The 22,014-nt window shown below is 36.7% G+C and overlaps 1 long non-coding RNA gene and 1 pseudogene across 1 annotated transcript in view; both read right to left on the bottom strand.

Annotated features, from left to right (window-relative positions):
• Positions 1-22,014, bottom strand: part of LOC129143704 (uncharacterized) — a 475,731-nt gene that overhangs the window by 114,769 nt on the left and 338,948 nt on the right. The window lies entirely within an intron of this gene.
• On the bottom strand, positions 1,685-2,212 carry LOC746040 (large ribosomal subunit protein eL21-like; annotated as a pseudogene).

Below are 22,014 nucleotides of genomic sequence, written 5' to 3'. Positions count from 1 at the left end.
TTATTATGTGAATGGATTTTCTAATTTATTAAATACAGGTGTGTTCTATCATTTATGTTGAATTAAAAGATTAAATCAGTGACTGTCTTTAACATTTTAAGGTGTCTAACTCGTTCTTTTCCTTGTCTGGCTGTTCTTTTTCATTTGCTTTTGAAGTTTTCTTTATATGGATGTTTTTCCCTTACTTATTTTTTTGAGTAACCTAAACATACTTATCTCAAAACCCTTGTCAGCACATTCTAAAAAAAAAAAGTTTCACTAAACTGTATTCTTAACCTAATAATTAATTGTGGTGTCTGTTTCCTAATGATAATTTTAACAAAATTATTTGATATGGTTTGGCTCTGTGTCCCCACCCAAATCTCATCTTTAATTGTAGCTCCCATAATTCCCATGTGTTGTGGGAGGGACCCAGTGGGAGATAATTGAATCATGGGGGCAGTTTCCCCCATACTGTTCTCATGGTAGTGAGTAAGTCTCACAAGGACTGATGGTTTGATAATAGGAAACCTGTTTCTCTTGGCTCTTATTCTCTCTCTTGTCACCACCACATGAGAAGTCCCTTTTACCTTCCACCATGATTGTGAGGCCTCCCCTGCCATGTGGAACTGTAAGTCCAATAAACCTCTTTCTTTTGTAAATTGCCCAGTCTTTAGTATGTCTTTCTTTATCAGCAGTGTGAAAACGAACTAATACTTTATTCAAATAGAGATTTAAAATAGTAAACATTCATTATCGCACAGTGTCTGTGGGTCATAAATTCTGGAGAAGCTTAGCTAGGTGGCTCTTGTTTATGGTTTCCTATGAACTTGTAATCAAAGTATCAGCCATATTTATATTCATCTGAAGGCTTGACTAGAACTGTAGGATTCTTTTCAAGGATAGCTCATTCATGTGGCTATTGGTAGAAGGCTTCCTTTTATCAGCAAATTGACCTCTCCATAGGGCTTCTTGAGTATCCTCTAACATGGCAACTGGCTTCCCTAGTGTGAGTGATGCAAAAGAGAGTAAGATGGATGTCATGTATTTTGTATGATGTCACTCTCGTTTCCACAGCACCTCATTGGTGATAGAAGGCAGTCCTAATCAATATATGAGGAGAGTAAACAAGGACATGAACACCAGGAGGCAGATTGGGGCCCCACCTTGGACAATGGTTACAACAATTATCTCTTGGTTTTGCAAGATCTGTAATGTTGAGTCACAGGTCCTGCTCAAAATTGGTATGGGGACATCAACATAGTGGGTAGATGTGTCTAAATTTTTCTTGCTATGTACAGCTTCAGCTTTGTACCTATAGTCAACAATCAAGGGATGGAAGTGTTTTTTTGTTTGTTTGTTTTTGTGTTTTTTGTTTTTTTGTTTGTTTGTTTGTTTTGTTTTTTTGAGACGGAGTCTCGCTCTGTCACCTGGGCTGGAGTCCAGTGGCACGATCTTGGCTCACTGCAACCTCCGCCTCCAGGTTCAAGTGATTATCCTGCCTCAGCCTCCCAAGTAGCTGGGATTACAGATACATGTCACTGCGCTTGGCTGGGTTACACCATGTTAGCTAGGATGGTATCGATCTCCTGACCTAGTGATCTGCCTGCCTCGACCTCCCAAAGTGCTGGGATTATAGGCATGAGCCACTGTGCCCGGCCTGAAATAGTTTCTTTCTTTCTTTCTTTTTTTTTTTTACAGCCCAGAGGTCCTTTATTTATTTATTTTTAACACCTATTATGCCATGAATTCATAGGGAATAGGTTCCAGCAGCTCAGGCTCCTTCCCATTGGTTCTCACAAAGTGTGCCTCTCTGGGTGGAGCAGGCTGGCGCTTTAGTTGAACCCAGGTACCTTTCTCTTTGGCTTCTTTCTTTTTCTGATCATTTTCCTTCACACGTTTCAGGATGCTATCTCGGCTCTCAGAGTGCTTAATGTGCTCAATACACACATTAATTCTCTTGGCAAGAATCTTGCCCTTAACTTGTTTGTTCACAACAATGCCAACAGCATGCTGGGTAACACTGTAGACTCTTCCAGTTTTGCCATGGTAACACTTGTGGGGCATTCCTTTTTGAACAGTACCCATTCCCTTGATGTCTACAATATCACCTTTCTTATAGATTCACATACACGTGGCCAAAGGAACAACTCCATGTTTTCTAAAAGGCCTAGAGAACATATATCGCGTGCCTCTCCTCTTTCCCTTTGTGTTCGTCATTTTGGCGAATTACTGGTTGCTTAAACAGCCGCTCAAGAATGCTACTCCAGCCTCTGGTTTCCAGCAACAAACCTTTCAAGGCCTTCTTCTCACTTGGGGAGAGTATTAGCCTCCACTTGCTTCATGCTTATGGATATAGATTCATCAAATATGTTCTTGGGTTCCACACAATGCTTTGTATTTCGGTTCTGATTCTGGTTGCCCTGATCCCCAAATATTACTTTAAAAAATCAAATATATAAATATAATTTGTATCCATCACTACCAAGTATTTGTCACAAATAAATACATCAGATTGCAAAGTTCTTATTATAAATGGAAGTTTTCCTGATACAAGCTGGGTAATTTTGTGCATGTTTTATGCTGGTATAGTGCAGTATTAAAATCAGTTGATATACAGCTTCTGAAAGAAATGGATAGAAGTGGGCATCAAGAATCACTATTAATGTGCCAGAATGGTCTCTGGGGAATCATGAAGGTGTGCAGAAAAAAATGTTTGGTTACTTGACCTAGAAACAATTCAAGACATGGTACTAGAATAGCATATAATTGGTCATAAAGATTAAGCAGATCTTTGACTTCAGCAAAGGTAAAGGTAAGAAAGTAGCTCTCCTGGCACACTGACACCAATCACAAATTTGCATTTAATTATGGCTCTTTTATGGTTAGAAAATCTAGATTGGGTACAAATACAGAATAGAGTAAAATCCTAGACTGGAGCTGTGTTCATTTGTATAGTGGAAATGAATTTATTTCATTTGGCTTCTTTCTGATATTGTTTGGCATTTCTCCATTACTGAATCTTTTTATATTAATTGCAATTCCACTGCTTGACTTCATCTGACACTTGTGATGCATATGATATCTTATTTACTTATTTATAAACTGTCCCATTGTAACAAACTGTGAAATCCATGTCCAAATGACTATAATCACTCAGTCTTGGAAAAAAAATGAACACCATTAGAAACATCAGTGCCCAAGCAGAAAATTATTTTGACTAGTGAAGTGGAGGATTTATTGATAATTATCCTTCCAGATATATCTCTACAAGGTCAATTTATCCAACCAATACAATGAGAGCATAGAAAAATTTAAGTACACATTGACTGTCAATTATAATTCTCTTAAAGAGTGAATAAACTTTTACATAAAACATTAAAAGTGTTTAGTTTGCGGAGAAATAGTGTTTATATTCACAAATGAAATAAGAACATGACAGTAGAACACAAAAGAAAGTTGAAATTTCAGAGATGATTTAGGATTCATCAAGAGAAAAAAATTTAAAGATTTCTAGAGAATACACATTCAGACTGAATATCAGATATAAATAGTCATATCCTTGACTTTTATGTTGAAATAGACACAGATTTTCAGGGAAGTGGATGGTGTTGAAGAGAATTTGATTTTGCAATCCTTAAGAAACTAGAGTGCTAGGAAAATAATTCAAAAGAGAGAGCTATTTCAAAATTTAATAAGCATAAATGAACATACTAAAGATCAAGTACCTCAAAAGGAAAGAGCTCCATCTAAACTGAGTGACAGCTATCTGCGAGGTACTGTGAAGGGTGCTTTGGCATAGAGGATGTCAGTAATTTTCAAAAATGAAATGCCTGACTAGGCATTTACACCTATTGCATAGGTGACAATGAAGAATAAATCCCTTCCTAGATCCTTCATTCATTACACAAACTAAATTTCAAGATCGTGGTGGCCTTTAGTTTCCTGAGTTTGCTTAAACAATTTAGTAAGTTACTGAAAATAATATCAAAGGAGAAGGAATTACAACCAGGCTCACAAAGAGAGAAAAGATAATCTACATAAGAAAAATTAACACACATCAAGATGGAAGGATGATGTTATGAACTTGGTATATTGTTTGGATTTCTCAAATTCTAACACTCAGATAATGATTTTCTTGAATCAAAGCAAAGCTAATGTGTAATATCAAAGAAAACCAATAGGGAATTACTTAGCAAGCATCTTGAAATCTCTGCAGCACAAATAAATATATACTTGGGTCAACTGATAAAGTTACCAAATCACCAAAATTGACAGAGTTCATTCATTATGAAATCATTGCTTATAAATCACTAATCATTGCTTATTCTGCCCAGCACTGTGAAATAATAGGACAAGCTGCTAACTTAATACTACAACTATAATATAAATACTTAATTTTAAAAGTATGATGCTTATCTATGTTGTGTATTGTAAAAATAACAATATTTTTGAAATATTTGCATTATGATTTACATCTATAAACACCTTCTATCCTGATAGAAGTTTTGCAAGTAGTTGAGGCAGGGAAAATGCAAGTAGTTGCGTTTTATGGAAGCCAGACTCTGCATTTTGAGATCACATTAAATTTACCCAAAGCTGGGTGTTAAGTTGGTGGAGCATGTTAAACTGAAACATAAATTTACTGATTCCTAACATAGTGCTCCCTCCATGAAATTCATCCTTCATAATGCAGCAGAAAATGCCCTCTCCTCTGCAGAAGGAACACTGGATGCTGCTTCTTGGTGCTTGTCAACACTTTAGGCATATTTCCAATACATCACTCAACGTGTTGTTTTCAAATGCAAACAGAGGGATAGAACTGAAGCAGATTGTTATTAAATGGACATTGCAGCAAATTAGGAGCTAGTGTTTCCACACAGTTCTTTAGATCAGTTAAGACATGTAAAAAAAAGACAACCAAAACCCTTACTAACTAAGAACTAAATATTATAGGGGAACCGAGAAGTGATTAAAAGTTTGTGAATATAAACACAGGGATTAGTTAGGGGCAGCCATTTTTAATTTTCTATACCAGTTGAGAAATCTATCTAGGGCACTTTATTTAACTCATTAACATATCTTAGAAAACCAAATGAATTATTTGTCAGAAAGAATTATCTGGAAAGAAATTACTTAGCTCAGTGTTGCATGTCTTTGTGGATATTGCCACACCAAAATTAATTACAATTATTAATAACGGTTTTCTCTGGGGATGCTTCTCCTGCCACCCAAATAAGTCATTCAGTGTTTAGGCTGCTTATGATCTGTATTTTCCTTGAATGCTATTGCTTATTTTAAGAAGTCTGGAAATAATGGTTACTTTGGATCACATATCTTAGAAAAGTAAAAATGCATTAGTAATGTAGCTGCTCAAAAATTGAAATTCTGCAGAAATAGCTCCATAGATTAGCAAGATCAAAGATACAACTATCCTCTGCAAGAGGTACTTGGCAATATTTCTCACCTAGAGATGTCTGTTGTTAATAATTCCATGAATGTTAATGGGAGCTTTCCATTTACATGACAAAGAAAATAGTCTTATTTGATGTGGAATTATTAAATGACCATCTATCATAGTTGAGCAAAATTGGTTGCCTTTACATAGATGCTGGCTGAAATATTAGACTTCAAATAAATGAAACAAGTTATTTTTCTACAACCATTTTTTTCTTGTTTGCCAAGAGCTCCTTATATTTGAGCAAATTACTCATGTGTTACACTTGATATTTTGAATGAGTTTGTCAGAAAGCAGATCTTATCTAAGTCAGTCATTTTCTCAGAGGTTTAGGGGAGATAAGAGATTTGTGTGAGGTCACTTAGCCGGGAACCTGGGGCTCTCTTCACTGAACAATTTCAGCAAGCTTTTTAGTCAGATCATTGGAAGGTCGATGATATTTACTGCTATATTCTAGACCCCCACATTTTTTAAAGTTTATTCAGTTCTAAGTGCTCAAGAAAAAACCTAGAAAAATGGTAGTTGTCTCTTTTGAACATTCTACCACAAATTTTTGGAATTATATCTATCTATATAGATGTCATATCACAGTAATTTCATATATACATCTTAGACCAGAGATTTATTTACCAGTGAGGCTACTAATAAAACATTTTCTGACAGTTTTGGAGGTAATAATAGCTACTGTGTTTATAGTACATAAACACATTATATAGTCACACTATAAACTATGTTACATTTCGTTGTTTAAAAAGCCTCTTACCAGGTCTGGAAAGGAATGTTTTCAGTTGTCTCTGAATTTTTGCTAAGGCCTGTTAGCTGCAGACAAAAGGTAATAGAGAGCCACATCTAGGCTTTCCAAGATAGCAAAACTGGTACAGACATTATCAGCCCATTACTCACTGCCAATCTTTAAAGACACATTTAGAAATCTGCAATTTTAGATAGAGAATCAAAGAGTGAGGACGTTTTTTACTTAGGAGAGAAAGATTTGGTGTTTCCCTTGCACATCCAGTCTTGGGGGAAGAGAAAATGTCATTCTAACTTACCTCCAGGCAGGAGAAGAGGGTTCTGAGAAATGCATTCCTGAAGATTTAGTGGGTACTAGCTGAATATGCGCAGAGCTATGAAAACTAGGGCACTCTTTCTGCCAACAGGCAAGGGCAAATATGACAAGAAAGTTCTTGGAAGAACTTGACTTATGTCTTCTGGAGTTTGGGAACACGTGTGACCAAAGATGAATATTTTGTTTCTCGCATACGTAACTTTGAAGGCAGGCAGTTACCAGGATCATACTGCAATGGCCAGAAAGCAGAATCTGAAGGAAAGGAATTGTGCAGTGACTGTGAAAACTTATCACAGAGCCTGGACTCGGAGGCCCTCTCTAATGAAAACATAATGGCCAAGAAAAAATGATTGTAACAACAGGATGTGAGATTTGTGCTCATTTTCTTCTAAAATAATCCCCTCCACTGACCCTAACAGTGAAAGACCACACAACAGCCAGTGTGTATTTCATTAGTAGGAAAGATTACACTTCAGTTGCAGAACAAGGAGAATAATTAATTATATGTGAAATTGAAGTACAGATAAAAACCTAGGACAAAATTCTAAATTCAAAAAATTGAATAATAACATTTTCACCTATCTCTGGTTTTTTTGTAACCAAATTATGAGAGCCAAGATATCAGCCCCATTTATGACTTTGGGATAGGGGAGGGAAACCCAACATAGTATAGATGGGTGGCATGATGGGAAAATGATAAAATTAAATCCTATTTGCACTTTCATCAGATTTAACTTATTACATTCATTCCATGTATATCAGTTAATCTTTACAACAACCCTGTGAATAATATCACCAACGCTTTCTTTACAGATGAAGAGTCTGAAGAATTCAGGGAGTCAGGAAAGATCTGGCATTAAACCATTTGTGTCTAAACCTAACACCTTAGTTTTAGTAACTACAATTTAGCATTGCTCACTAGAACTTTCTGCAGTGATAAAATATTCTTCATGTGAAATATTCAGTATGATATCCACTAATATATTGTTGCTATTGAGTACTCAATATATGCCTAGTTTAACAGAGAAAGTGAGTTTTTAATTGCGTTTATTTTAAATTAACTTAGAGTTAAACAGAGGCATGTGGATAGTGGTTTCTATATTGGACAGTAATACTCTGGATTGTTCTACATGTCCAGTGGTCTTATTTCTGTGGATCATATATATGTGAGACAATTGTTCTAGCTCTCAGTGGGGCTTCACATTTCTCAGGCATTGAGAGCATAAAGACACACATACACACACGCACAGATACACAGACACGCATTTAGAATCAGTTTAGAAGAGCACTGTTGGAGTGTGAAACTGTTGAAGCTACCACTTTCTGTGCCTCTGTGAGAGGAGTAATAATTATGAGCACTCGAGGATGGGACAGTGGCCATAGGACCTTGTCCTTCACTTCTGATGAAACCTGACCAAATTTACTTTGTTATGTCCTTGGCTGTATAAAAGATTTTATTTGAATTATATGAATATATAAATAAATAGACAGATACATAGACAAATAAATGAAACCTATTTCAAAATGCATTATGAATTCTGGAGAGCTTAGATTTTTCCACTGACTCTTTAAGTTATTAACAGTGTAACCGTAGGTAACTTTGTCAACCTCTTGGGTTTCTAATATCTCATCTGTTAACTGAGGAGGATACTAGATCTGCTTCCCTCAGAACCTTTCCTGACTTTTTGTTGATCATAAATGAGGTGCTGCATGAGAAAGGAATGTGTGAGCTGTGAAGTGTTACACAAGTGTGGATTATTATTCATTTGTTGCCACAGCAACTGAAGGGCATCTCTGTGACAACAGAACAGCTAACTGAAAAGCAATGATTTAAAAAAAAAAAAGTATTGTCAGAGCTGAAGTACATGATACTTTAGCAGCCAGAAAGCCCTAATACTGATATTTTTCTCATGTCCTTTATTGTTTTTCCAATCAAGAATGTATTACATATACATATTGATGATTCAGAAAATATGGAGAACTGTAAAAACAATGGCTGTTTTGATGTGTCCTTTCAATGCTTTCTTTTTGCTTATAAATATGTCTATATCTATATAGATAGATATAACATTACATTGTGTTTTTCTCGAGAGTCTACTGGATATGCATATTCTACTGTACATGTATATTCTGTTTATTATCTTTTGTCATGTTTGTTTATGCAGGTTATGAAATATTTTCCTAGAATATCACATTTATAATTAATTGCATAATATACTATCATATGGCTGTGTCATAATTTTTTAAATAAACCCCTTGTTAAATGTTTTAGAGTTTTTTTCTATTTCCTTCTCCTTTTTTTATTTGTGGTTACTTAAGAATGCTACAGCAAATATCACTGGCTTCTAGAAATGCATAGACAAGAGCTCTCTCAAGGAGTGGCATTTGAGCTGAGTCCGAATGACCAAAAGAAGCCAGACATTAGGACAGAGCACTCAAGGCAGAAGAACCAGCAGGTATAAGGCCTTTGTAAAAGCTATGTTAATTGATAAGGCACTATATTACCTCTCCAAGGAGGATTTATACCTTACACCTTATTCTGACCATGTAGTGGATTGGATAAAGTTATTTCCTTATTCCATTCCGGACCAAGGCATTTGGGATTGATGTTGTCTCCTATAGACTCTTTACATTGTACATATACGATAAATGCTGAAGCCAAGGTCTTTACACATCTCACATTACCATTAGCTCTTAAAATACTTGCCATATATTGTCTTGTTAGGAAACATGCACTGAATGAGAGCAGAGGGGTAAAATACTTGCAGTTTCGTCCACTATTTTACAAAGTAATAACTTCAAGACAGATTCCCACCACATAGAGCCTATTCAAGAAGAAAATATTTTATACGCTAATAACTTTTAGTTCATTTATAGAAAATATGAGGAAGAGCAAAAAAGAAACTATATAGAACTCCAGATCAATTAATTCCTTTTAGATATAAATTTCTGCTATCTCATACCCAAATACAGAGTAAAAATATTAAAAAAACCAAGGAAAAATATTTGGAAGAGAAACTATGCAGTGATAACAGTTATGAAAAAAGTAGTGAGTCTCATATATTTTAATTCTATTTTCCATATTGATAATAATTCATAGTTTATATATTTATAGCCAAGTGTAACATATAGCATGTTTATTTCAAGATTAATGCAATTAGCATAAGCATTACCATATGTTATAACTTATTTTCCAAACAGATTTTTCTCCCTTGGCCCGTAGAATGCATTGGAAGGCTTAGGGCTTAGAAAATATGTTGCAGTATTACACTCTGATGGCAGGCAAGAGAGACACACTTAGCTTATAGGCATCACCACCTATACCCTCAACTTCTCTGTCTCCTAGCTTAGTATTTATTCCAGTGCTCTGTTTTCCTAATATGCTAGAAAACCAAGTGATTGATACACAAAAATGTATATTATTTGTGCTGAAGACCACCTGCAAACTCTTTTAATACACCAAATTCATATTTAAACCAACTGCTAGAGAAAATAATGCTTAACCATTTCGTGTCTGATTAATGCAGATACAGATGTCATCTAATCATTTGATGGCAGGGATAAAGACCAGGTGTGCTAATCAGTTCTCAGGTATCCTCAAGAACGTCACTGCTAATAAAACAGTGATTTCAAATAATCAAGGGACACTGGCACTTGCCGTTGGCTGAATTTTGTTTCCCCCAAATTTATATGTTGAAGTCTTTACCTCCAGTGTGATATTTGGAGATGAGGCTTTTGGAAAGTAACCAGGGTTAGGTGAGCTCATGAGGGTGGGTCTTCATGATGGGACTACTACCCTCATGAAAAAATATACCTAAGAGCTTGCTGGCTCTCTCCATAAAAGCACAAAGAAGAGATCATGTGAACACGCAGTGAGATGGTGGCTTCTGCCGCTCAAGGTAAAATCCTTTAAATTTGACAATGCTGAAAACCTGAGTTTGAACTTCCAGGATCCAGAACTGTGAAAAAATAAATTTCTGTTGTCCAAGCCACCCAATCAGGCAGTATTTTGTTATGGCAGCCTCAACTGACTAATACAGTTCTCCACTGAGGAAAAATTAAAAGGATACACTGAGAAGTCTGTTTGTTACGGTATATTAGTCCATTCTCATGCTGGGTAATTTATAAAGGACTGGGTAATTTATAAAGGAAAGCGGTTTCATTCACTCACAGGTCTGCATGGCTGGGGTGGCCTCAGGAAACTTACAATCATGGTGGAAGGGGAAGCAGACATCCTTCTTCACATGGGGGCAGGAGACGGAAGTGCCGAGTGAAGAGAGTGAAAAGCCCCTTATAAAACTATCATATCTTGTAAGAACTCAATCACTATCATGAGAACAGCATGAGGGTAACTGCCCCCATGATTCGATTACCTCTCACTGGGTCCCTTCCTCAACACATGGGGATTACAGGAACTAAAATTCAAGATGAGATTTGGGTGTGGACACAGCCAAACCACACCATATAGGTATCTCACTAGGAGACCTGCTCCACAAGAGAACTGGAGAATTCTAAGAAAGCCAGGTCATTCACAGCTGCTCTCAACAGAAATGCACATCTCTGCTCACACAGCTCTCCAAAGAAATGCACATCCACTGTGGATTATGAAAAAAAAAAAAACTCATTCTAATTGTTTTGACTGTCTACTCTATGGTCAAAGTAGGGGCTATTCTGGGAAAATCAGTGAGTATATCTCTGGGCCACCCTGATTTAAAGACAGCTGAACTGAGCTGAGCTGAACATCATCCTTGTTGATTTCCTCGTGCCTTTAGACAGTCTGGCTGGCAGACCAGGCAATAGGACATTCTCCCTTTCACCTCCACAGAGATCCGTATGGATATTTGAAAATTGCCTTCCTCTTCTCAGAACCTGAAGCCATCTGGAAGTCTTTTATGACTTGTTTCCTTTAGAGTATTATAGGAGAGGAGTCCATTGACCTCAGAGAGCCTCAAAGAAAAATATAACACTGAAATACAGTAAATGCAAATTTGAAAGTCTTCATTAAAAAGAACACTGGCAGAGAACTTGGCCCAGTTGTTTTCTAGTGTTTTGTGGAAAGCAGAACTTTTAAATAATGATGAACTTGAATATTTAACTGAGGCAATATCTAAGCAGGGTTGAAGGCACAGCCTGGTTCTCCTTGCTGATTACAGTAAAATCAAGAGGAAGGAGGTGAACCAAAGAAGAAACTGTTAAGCAAAGAACATAACTTGATGACTGGGAAGACTCTCAGCCTACTGAGATAGTGTGTTCTGGAAACAGGACCAAGTGTGTGGATGAACAGCTGTTCACTAGACAGACTAGACATGTGATTCATGGATCCAATAAAGTATCTCAGCAGAAGGCAGAAATGGAGATGCATTTATCTATGAGAGATCTGTTAAGGACTCTCTCTCTGATGGCTTTGACTTCCATGAATTCTTTCTTGACATCCATGTCAGGAACAAGGATTTTGAGAAGTGTATATGAGCAAAATTACTGTCAACCTGGATTGAAAAGGGTAGAAATAGGATGGAATGAAGAACATAGGACTTTGTGAACAGTGCCACAGATACAGAGACAAGGAGGACTCTTACTGTCACCATAAACCCAGAGGGCATAGTCCCAAGGGACAGAGCATCTCCTCCTGGCTACGGAAGAACAGAACCATCTCTTAGGTTCTACAAAGAGTCCCACCTTCCGAGCTGTTGTTCAGGCTGCCACCTGTTGTTCAGGCTGGGCCTAGAGGCAGAGCATCAAGCCAAAAAGGGTGTTTTTTAAGCCTTAATATCTAATGGAATTTGCCCTGAAAATTTTCAGATTTGCTTGGGAACTGCAACCTCTTTTTACTATATGATTTCATCCTTTTGGAATGTGAATGTCTCTCCTATGCCTGTCCTACCATTGTATTTTGAAAGCACAATAACTTGTCTGGTGTCACAGGCTCAGAGATGAAGAGAAATTTTGCCCCAGGATGAACCCTACCTTGTGTCTTACCCATAACTGAGTTAGATAATGTTTGGAGGAGACTTTAGACTTAGAGATGATGCTGGAATGTGTTAAGATGTTTGACCTTACAAGTGAATATATTTTGCATATAAGAAGGACATGACTTTTAGGGGAGTCACAGATCAGACTGATATGAGTTGAATTGTGTCCCTGCTACCAAATTCCTATGTTGAAATCCTAACCCCCAGTAGCTCACAATGTGGCTTTGTTTGGAGACAGGGTCCTCACAGAGGTAATTAAGTTAAGATGAGGTCATTAGAGTGGAGCCTAATCCAGCGTGGCTGATGTCCACATACAAGCGGGGAAATGTGGTCACAGAGACACACATGCATGTGGAGATGACATGAAGAGACATAGGGAGATGATGGATATCCAAAACTAAAGGAGAGAGGCTTGAAATAAAACTTGTATTCATACCCCTCAGAAAGAACTAACCCTGCTGATACCTTGATATTAGACTTCTAACATCCAGAACTGTGAGCAGTAAATTTCTGTGGTTTAAGCCATGCAGTTTGTGGTACTTTTTTATAGCAGCTCTAGCAAAGTAATATAATAAGACATGATTGAGATTCACTAGTTCTTTCACAACCTGTGATTAAACTTATAAAATAGCCTCAGTGTTCTCAGTTCAATAAATAATTAAATGCCTACTCTGTGTAGTGCTTTGTAACAACAGCTAAAGAGAATAATAATAAAAAAAAAACACAGTCCATGCTCATGGGTTATGGTTTGGAATAATCAAATTCTAAAATGTCTGAAAAAATGTGAGTTGGCTGCTAACAAATGGATTCTTAGAGTAAGTCATACATTTGAATGGGAAACTTTTCTTTTTTTACATTTGAATTGGAAAACATTGTTTGTTGTTTCTTCAAATGACCTGACTCCCACCTTTAATAATACTCAAGCAGCACTGCTAGAAAGTGTAAACTTATTTTCAGTAGGGTGATGATAGAATGTCAATGAAAGCCATTGACATTCTCATAGTGAGTACAATATATCACTGCCTGCTTCACAATTGTGCACAGAGCTGTATCAGTTTTTCAACTCAAATATATATGAAAAGTATAGTTCTTATATATTCTATGCTTCTGGATATGTATAAAGTATATGCCAGTTACTTTGATGAGTTGTATTGCTACTGAACAAAACTACCTAGTGACAATCTGTGATCTCTTTGTTTTAAAGTATTTTTTAAGTTTTTTTTTAAATTTTTTTACAAAAGCATCACTTAAATGTAGTTGTTTTAAGAATTTGAACTCCAAATTCTTTCAGGTATGATTTGCACATGTTCTTCTATTTTATGTAGAGGCAGGTTTTACAAGTACTTTACTAAGCATTCTTTATTTTTTATCTATGGAGCTAGATAATTACCATTATGTTGTACTGCTATCATTTTTCAAGATAAATTTGGTATTTGATGACAATACGTCTGCCTAATATATTATAATATATCATGTTGTGAATCACAGGACAATTTGTTGATAAATTCTGCTAGTAATGATGGCAATCATTCATAGAGACAATTCATGAATCAGGACAAGACTACAACCTTTAGATTTATGGAACAATAAATTTAAGAATAGAGGTAGTTTAGGAAGAAATAATGGTAATGACAAAGCTTCGTACATTTATAAAAAGTTTAGTTGTAGAAACAAGAGTAGAGAATAAAGTTTGTTAGTGTGGCATCTAGACCAATCAAGCAGTAGCGGATTTTTTATAATGTAACGTCTGGGCCATATATTGCTCCCAGGTATACCGGATTTTCATAGTGCGAGGAAATTCTAAAAGCTAAGAATGGAAAAGGATGAGCTAGGTAACAACCTGGACACTTGGGTTATTAACTTTTTTATGGGTGAGAGTGGTCACAGCTATGGAGGATTCATGTATGCACGATTAATGTAGACTTTTTAACCACTGTTGTACCAGGATGGTTTAATCTGGTGTGTGGGGCATAGCAAGCTCTTGACAAGTGCTAAATGATTTCTCTTCTTTCACAATGTGGTGAAACATGGGGAAATAGGTTTGACTTTTAGGAGAAAGGGATATTTTTATAAATAAATCCTTGTGTTAGTGTTACCCAAATGGTTTGAAATTCAAGACTAAGATTATGTTTCATGTAACATATTATATTAATTATTAAATTCATTTGTAGATGTGGAATCTATTTCAAATGAGTAAACTCTCCAAAGAAAAGTGTACTTTTTTTTGGCCACAGGAATCTTCAGTGACTTAATTAACAGGTGAGTGGCATTGCTCCTGAACAGAGCTACCTAGTTATAATCTGTGTTACCTTTGCTTTAAAATGTTCTCTTTACTCCATTTCCTTAGTTGATATGCTTGAGGCATCTTGTTGAATCCATCATTTATTCACCCACTCATTCATTTAACATGTATTTGCAGTTGCAAAGCAGGCAGTAGGAATAAAATTAGGATCAAAATAAGGTAGTAGTAACGCAATTTGCTGAGTATGTTCTGAGAGAATAGCTGAATATACATTTCTAAATGGACGACAAATCCATTTGGAAGTCTTCTCCTCCTGTTATTTTGTAAATGTCCCTGCTCCTCACAATTGGGTAAGGTGTGATATGGTGAGAGTAGTAGGATTAACACAAGAGGGGATTGCGTAGCATTGCAATGGGAGGCAGGAACTTGTCACATACATGATTCTCTGTAATGATGGATAAAGTTCCTTTCAGGTGTGCTTGGTAATAGGTTTTAGCTACATTACAAGGACCTAAAAGAAGTGAAGACTACTATAAGTCTGGTATCACAATATTTATCTCTCTTCCCTTGCTTCTAGAGTAGCCAGATTTAGTAAAGAAAAGTAGAGGATACCCACATAAATTTGAATTTTAGATAACCAATGAACAAATAAATAAACGAAAGTGCTGTGGCGATCATACATCCCACATAAAGCTCATTACTTCCTTCTACAACACAAACCCTTTAAGCAACATCTAGAATAGTGCCTTTCAGTTAAAGATACGACCTTCTCCATCAGTAGCAGTATATTAACTCCGACAGTGATTCTTAACCCAGGCAGTGGGCACATTCTCTGGGGGACAAGTTTTACTTAGCTTGTGAGCAAGAGGGTAGTCATGTTTGTTTTTTAAAAAGGAGTCTTCTTCCATGTGATTGCTATGTAACATGTGGTCCCCAGAAGGATCATATCCAGCATCCATACTCATCTACTCTGAAAGGGATCACTGTACCGTGGTGAAGATAGCACTGTGTATTTTCTGTCATTCTGCAGACAGGCACATTGCTTGGAGCCTTACAGTAGTTACACCGTTATTATATTAAGTTGGATGACTGCTGTTACTACTGTTGTTACTGCTGCTGTTACTCCTGCTGCTGCTATTACTAAAATTATCTAATGAGCCTTTAAACACATGACTCTATTTTAAATCCTCTTAACTCAGTAGCCCTGTAAGCTATGACTATCTGGTCATTATTAGTGCTATTTTATAGACAGAGACACAAAGACTCAGAGAGATTAAGTAATTCACCCTCTGTCATGTAGATAGGCAAAATCAGAAATGAAATTCATGGTCATAACTAAGTCTTCTAATTCAAAAACTAAATCTTTTTCTACTACATCACACTGCAGTTAGCATAGTCTTTTCCCTTTTCCAAGAGATAACTAGAAAATTGAAAAAGGAGGAGATATTCCTCCTTTACATTTGTAATACACTCTTAATGCATAAATGATAAATAGGCCTTTTCATATCCTTCTGTTTTTACAAATTTGTAAATTATAAAATTAATTAAGAACACAACTATATCTGCTCATCTTCAAAGATGTTCTCTCATCAAAGAAGCAAGATCAGAACACTAGACATGGAAAGGCACGTACTAAGCCATAAGAGAATATTTTGCTCCATCATCACTAATACATTAACTGCTGTCAGCTAACAAAAACAAGTTAAAAGTGTGTTGCTTTTCCTGAATATTTTAATTATGTATTGGATGATGTATTTGTTTAAGGATTATCTAGGAAATTACCTTATTAATTATACCACATATTATATTAATCAATGGAATGTAATAAACAAAACATCTCATTACAAATATCTAATTAAATAGCATCTTTCTGTGTTTTGATGACAATTCAGTTGGGGAGGCAAAATGTGAAAATAGAAAATGTTAATTATAATAAAAACAAAAGTTCTGAAAAGTAATGTAAGATAGATCACAAGGTAAATATGGCAGCATCATATTGAAAATGATGTGGAGTCACTGTGATCCCTGAACTTTATTTCTTACAGCCGATGCCTAGAATATTACCTTATTCTAACTGTCTCCAGAGTAGTTATAACAAACTAATATTTTTTCTATGTTTATTAGTTTATGGGCTCCTTTCTTCCATTAATGTAAAGTCTTTATGAGAACAAGGACCCTGTCTGTTTTTTTTCACTGTAGTATTTCTACAAGAGTGTATAACACATAACAGGTGAATTAATGAGTGAGCCAATGAATAAGTAAAATTTCTAATTACAGCTCCATGGTCTTGAGCTTTTCTGGGCTCTTAGTTTTTCTATTTGTAGAACAGCATTAAATAGTCACTTTCTCAAAATTTCTGGTGATTATTAAGTACAAAGTAAGCAAATCATACTCCAGAGTGACACCCAGTATATAAAGGTTCAGCAAATGGTAGCTATTAAAATAAATGTGGTGACCAGGCATGGTGGCTCACGCCTGTAATCCCAGCACTTTGGGAGGCTGAAGCGGGTGGATCATCTGAGGTCGGGAATTCAAGACCAGCCTGCTCAACATGATGAAACCTAGTCTCTATTAAAAATACAAAAATTAGCCAGGCATGGTGGCACATGGCTGTAATCCCAGCTACTTGGAAGGCTGAGGCAGGAGAATTGCTTGAACCAAGGAGGCAGAGGTTGCGGTGAGCCGAGACAGTGCCATTGCAGTCCAGTCTGGGCAACAAGAGCAAATCTCCATCTCAAAAATATAATAAAATAAAATAAAATGTGGTACTCTCACCTTCACAATAGATGATTATACATCACCTCCTCATCGTTAGGTTTGCCAATTGTCACAGCCAATGCAAAATGACATGTGCTACATCTGAGCAGAAGCTTGACTTCTCTCACTCTTCCCTCTTTCATGAGAATGTTCCTTTTCCAGATCAGGGCTGTACCTTAATCCTGGATCCAAGAATAAAGAAATACGAGGCAAACTCCAAACTAATCGCCTGCTTGAATCTGAGATTCAGGAATAATAAGTCAACTTGTTATATGAGAACAACTAGTTGTTGTTGAAAGCCACTGATATGGTTTGGATGTTTGTCCCCTCCAAATCTCAGGTTGAAATGTAATCCTCAGTGTTGGAGGTGGGATCTGGTGGTAGGTTATTGGATCATGGGGACACATCCTTTCTGAATAGCTTAGTACTATCTCTTGGTGATGAGTGAGTGCTCACTCAGTTCTCATGGGATAACAGTTTGTTTAAAAGTTTGTGACACCTCCCTTCTTTCTCTCTTGCTCCTACTTTTGCTGTGTAATACACCAGCTCCCTCTTTGCCTTCTAACACAATTGGAAGCTGTGTAAGACCTCACCAGAAGCAGACGCCAGCACGATGCTTCCTGTATACCCTGCAGAACTGTAAGCCAATTAAACCTCTTTTCTTTATGAATTACACAGCCTCAGGTACTTCTTTTTTTATTATTTTTTTCTAAAAATAAATAAATAAATAAGGGGTCGGGGGGATACATATGCAGAACGTGCAGGTTTGTTACTAGGTATACGTGTACCATGGTGGTTTGCTGCACCTATCGACCTGTCCTCTAAGTTTTGTCCCCTGACCCCCCAACTGCCCAACAGGCACTGGTGTGTGTTGTTTCCCTCTCTGTGTCCATGTGTTGTCAATGTTCAACTCCCACTTATGAGTGAGAACATGTGGTATTTGGTTTTCTGTTCCTGTGTTAGTTTGCTGAGAATGATGGCTTCCAGCTTCATCCATCTCCCTGCAAAGGACATGATCTCATTCCTTTTTATGGCTGCATAGTATTTCATGGTGTATATGTACCACCCAAGAATTAACACAGCCACTAAGGCTTTAGAATTGTTATGGAGGATAAGCTATTGAATACTGACTATTGACATATTCTGTGGAATCCCAGAGGGTGATCTGTCCAACTCTGCATAAAATATTTCTTCAAGAAAGACTGGTAGTGGGACAATGGAGGTGGGTTTGAGTTGACAAATGAAAAGAAGCAATACCTTCCTGCCATGAAAGTATGACATAAAAATTGGCTGGCCCCTGTTTCAGCTCGTCAGCGTCTTATTTTGTTTTATTATCTTTAGCCTTATGCTCTTTTTCTCTCTTTCACCACCTAATTCAGTCCATTAACCATGAATCTCATAAATCTGGTCACATCACTGTTGGCAGACCAAGCACATTGTGCATGTGGGTCACTTCCCCTGTCATTTCTATTATGGAGTTTTGCTCTTGCTATACTGAATTACTTGAGTCAGTTAGTTGCTTGTAACTCTCATGCTATTTTCTGTTTTACATACTTTGCATAAGCCTTCTCTTTGCCTGACATGTCCTCCTTCTCCTCAGAAACACCATATTCCCAACTTCCATAAGTGAGGTTCTCCTTGTTTCAACAATCCAGTTCAAGAGCTGGTCAGTCTTTAATTACCATCATCACTGTAACATCTTTTGAAAAGGGTCATTATTGAATTGCCTTCATTATTCCTGGTTATTAACACACAGCCTGGCCTGTAATATGTGCACAGTAAATACATGTTGAAAGAGATGATTCACAGGTCACTTCAAACACCAAAAAATCTAAATATGTCATTCTGACTAAAATCTAGCCTGTTAAAAATGTGATTCTAACCATTGCATTTCAGTGAATTAGGTTGGGGACAGATTTTTTTTTAATAGATAAAATGGCATTTAGAAGGATTCTTAAGCCCAGAATGTAGAACTCTTTTCCAATTATTCCACCAGCAATCAACACTATGCTGTCTGGTCTTCATCAAGTCTCTAGTTGGTAGGTTAACATCTTCATGCCAGGACTGCATTAAAAACTAGACAAATATAACAAAAGGAAAAGAAGAAAGAAAGAAAAGAGAAAAATAAAGATCTCTGCTCAATTTCTTTCATTTAAAATCACAATAATAACATTCTGCTACTATATCTCATAAGGTTGGTATTAGCCCATGAGAAATCGTGATATAAGTTGTTATTATTACAAAAAATGAATACCTCCTCATTTTTTACATATTCTCCAAGCAGATATGAGCAGGCATAAGATACAAGAAAACCTGAGAGTTTGTATATATAGAAGAAAAGCTACCCAAGAACCAGATATGAACCTGTGAGAGGTGGGAAGCATAAAGGCTGATTTTTCTGACATTACAATTTACCCTCAAGGTCAAGAGTTGAGAAGTCATAAAGAAGCAAACAGAAAACAATAAAGTTGTATTTTCAAAAAGAAAATGGTGAAGAGGAAAAGTAAATCCCTGAAGGGCATGAAGAAAGAAAAATGAGAGCTGTATTTTCCATGCTATATGAAGTTTTATTGTAAAGGATCTTTTCAGCTAGGCTTACCAATGCTTACTCTTTTGACATATGATGCCTTGCTTATATACTTTAGAAAACATATTAATTTCCCATTTGCTTTTACATGTCCTCAGTAGGAGAAATGCATTTTATTTTAATGCCAACAAAAGCAAGTAACTAGGAAGACCTAGTTGGGTGCCACAAAGAAATAAAATGTTGAATAGAGTCATCAATAATTCACATGCTCTGTGTAGAAGGAACAGATTACATGACTGTATAAAGATTATTTCTGCCTTGATGCAGAACTAATGAGTCTCTCCTCATGGGTCCTTTTGACTCCCTCTTTGACTGATGGTCACCTGATAAAATACTGCATAGGAGAAAAATAAATTGTATAAAATGTAATGTCACTTAGATCACTTCCTGCTTAAATCCTATCCTCAATCTCTAAATTTAGAGATTGAGATAAGTCTTAAACTGGGTTGTATGGTCTTGTGATTGCTGAATCAAAATATTAAGATTACTGGTTGGATATACTTCCAATCAGTTTTTCCATATTCTTTCTTTATGTTCACAAGGCTATCATGGTCGGAATGAAAGAAAACCAAACCAACATAAAGTCTGAAGAAAATTTACAGATCTAAGAGGCACATGGGCAAAATTCTTTGAAGTTTCTCAGCTCACCTATCCCTCCCCACAAAATTGCCTTAACTACGTTAATGGAAGCTTGTAGTCTACCTTACCTTTCCTGCTTCGAGGGAGAATTGTTCTTATAAGTATGCTGTGATCAAAAGGACAATTGATACTTTAGACAGTGAAAGAGGAAGTAAAATCTGCTGGATGAAGGAAAAGCCAAGAATTAAAATGTTCCCAGGAATTATGGCTGAGCTATAATAGTGTATATAGGGTTATTCCACAGAAGTAATTTTGCAAGTTTTTTTGTGGTAGACATAGAATGATAGGGGAATACTGCGATGTATAGGATGTTTCCATTATATTCCATAATTTTGCATTAGAAGTTGAGAGTAACATAAATAATGCATGATAAGTTATATCAAAAGAATTTCTGGCTGGGGTGAATGCACACGGGAATCTGCTTGTAAGGCCATATTTTAACAGGCCTGGGTAATGGCCTGGCTGGCCTGTTTTACACCCATAGAAACTCTGGGGTTTGCAATTTGTCAAAGATTAATAGAGAAGCAAGATAAGTAAATTTGGGTGGAACTTTAAGCTGGTTTTCAATGTAAGGATACAAAATACTAGCATAGTACTGTTAGTACTTCCATCTCTCTATATAAAGAAAGTAACACAGCATTGAGACTGATGTAAAGTTAATATAACGAACCCCCGATCCTGTGTCCACTTCTCAAACAATAACTGGACATAGAGAGAAGAAGGTTTGGCTGCAGGAAAAGGGCACACCACAGGAAAAGGTTGGTGAGGGACAATAAAGATTGAGAGCTGTATTAGTCAGGGATCTGTACAGGGACAGAAGGTATATATGAAAAGATATACATATATATGAAAGGGAGTTTATTAAGGAGAATTGACTCACATGATCACAAGGTAAAGTCCCTTGATAGGCCATCTGCAAGTTGAGGAGCAAGGCAGTGAGTGGTGGATCAGTCTGAGTCCCAAAACCTCAAAAGTAGGGAAACTGAAATTGCAGCCTTCAGTCTCTGGCCAAAGGCCCTAGAGCCCCTGGCAAACCACTGATGTAAGTCTAAGAGTCCAAAAGCTGAAGAACTTGGGGTCCAAAGTTTCAGGGCAGGAAGCATCCAGCATGGGAGAAAGAGAGAGACCAGAAGTCTACTCTTCCATCTTCTTCTGCCTGCATTATTCCAGCTGTGCTGGCAGCTGATTAGAAGGTGCCCATTCAGACTGAGGGTGGGTCTGCCTTTCCCAGTGCACTGACTCAAATGTTAATCTCTTTTGGCAACACCCTAACAGACAAACCCAGGAACAATACTTTCCATCCTTCAATCCAATCAA

The sequence above is a fragment of the Pan troglodytes genome, chromosome 3, assembly GCF_028858775.2.
Source record: "Pan troglodytes isolate AG18354 chromosome 3, NHGRI_mPanTro3-v2.0_pri, whole genome shotgun sequence".
In the NCBI taxonomy this organism is placed as follows: Eukaryota; Metazoa; Chordata; class Mammalia; order Primates; family Hominidae; genus Pan; species Pan troglodytes.
The sequence above is the reverse complement of the archived record's forward strand: the minus strand, read 5'-3'. Positions and strand labels throughout refer to the sequence as shown.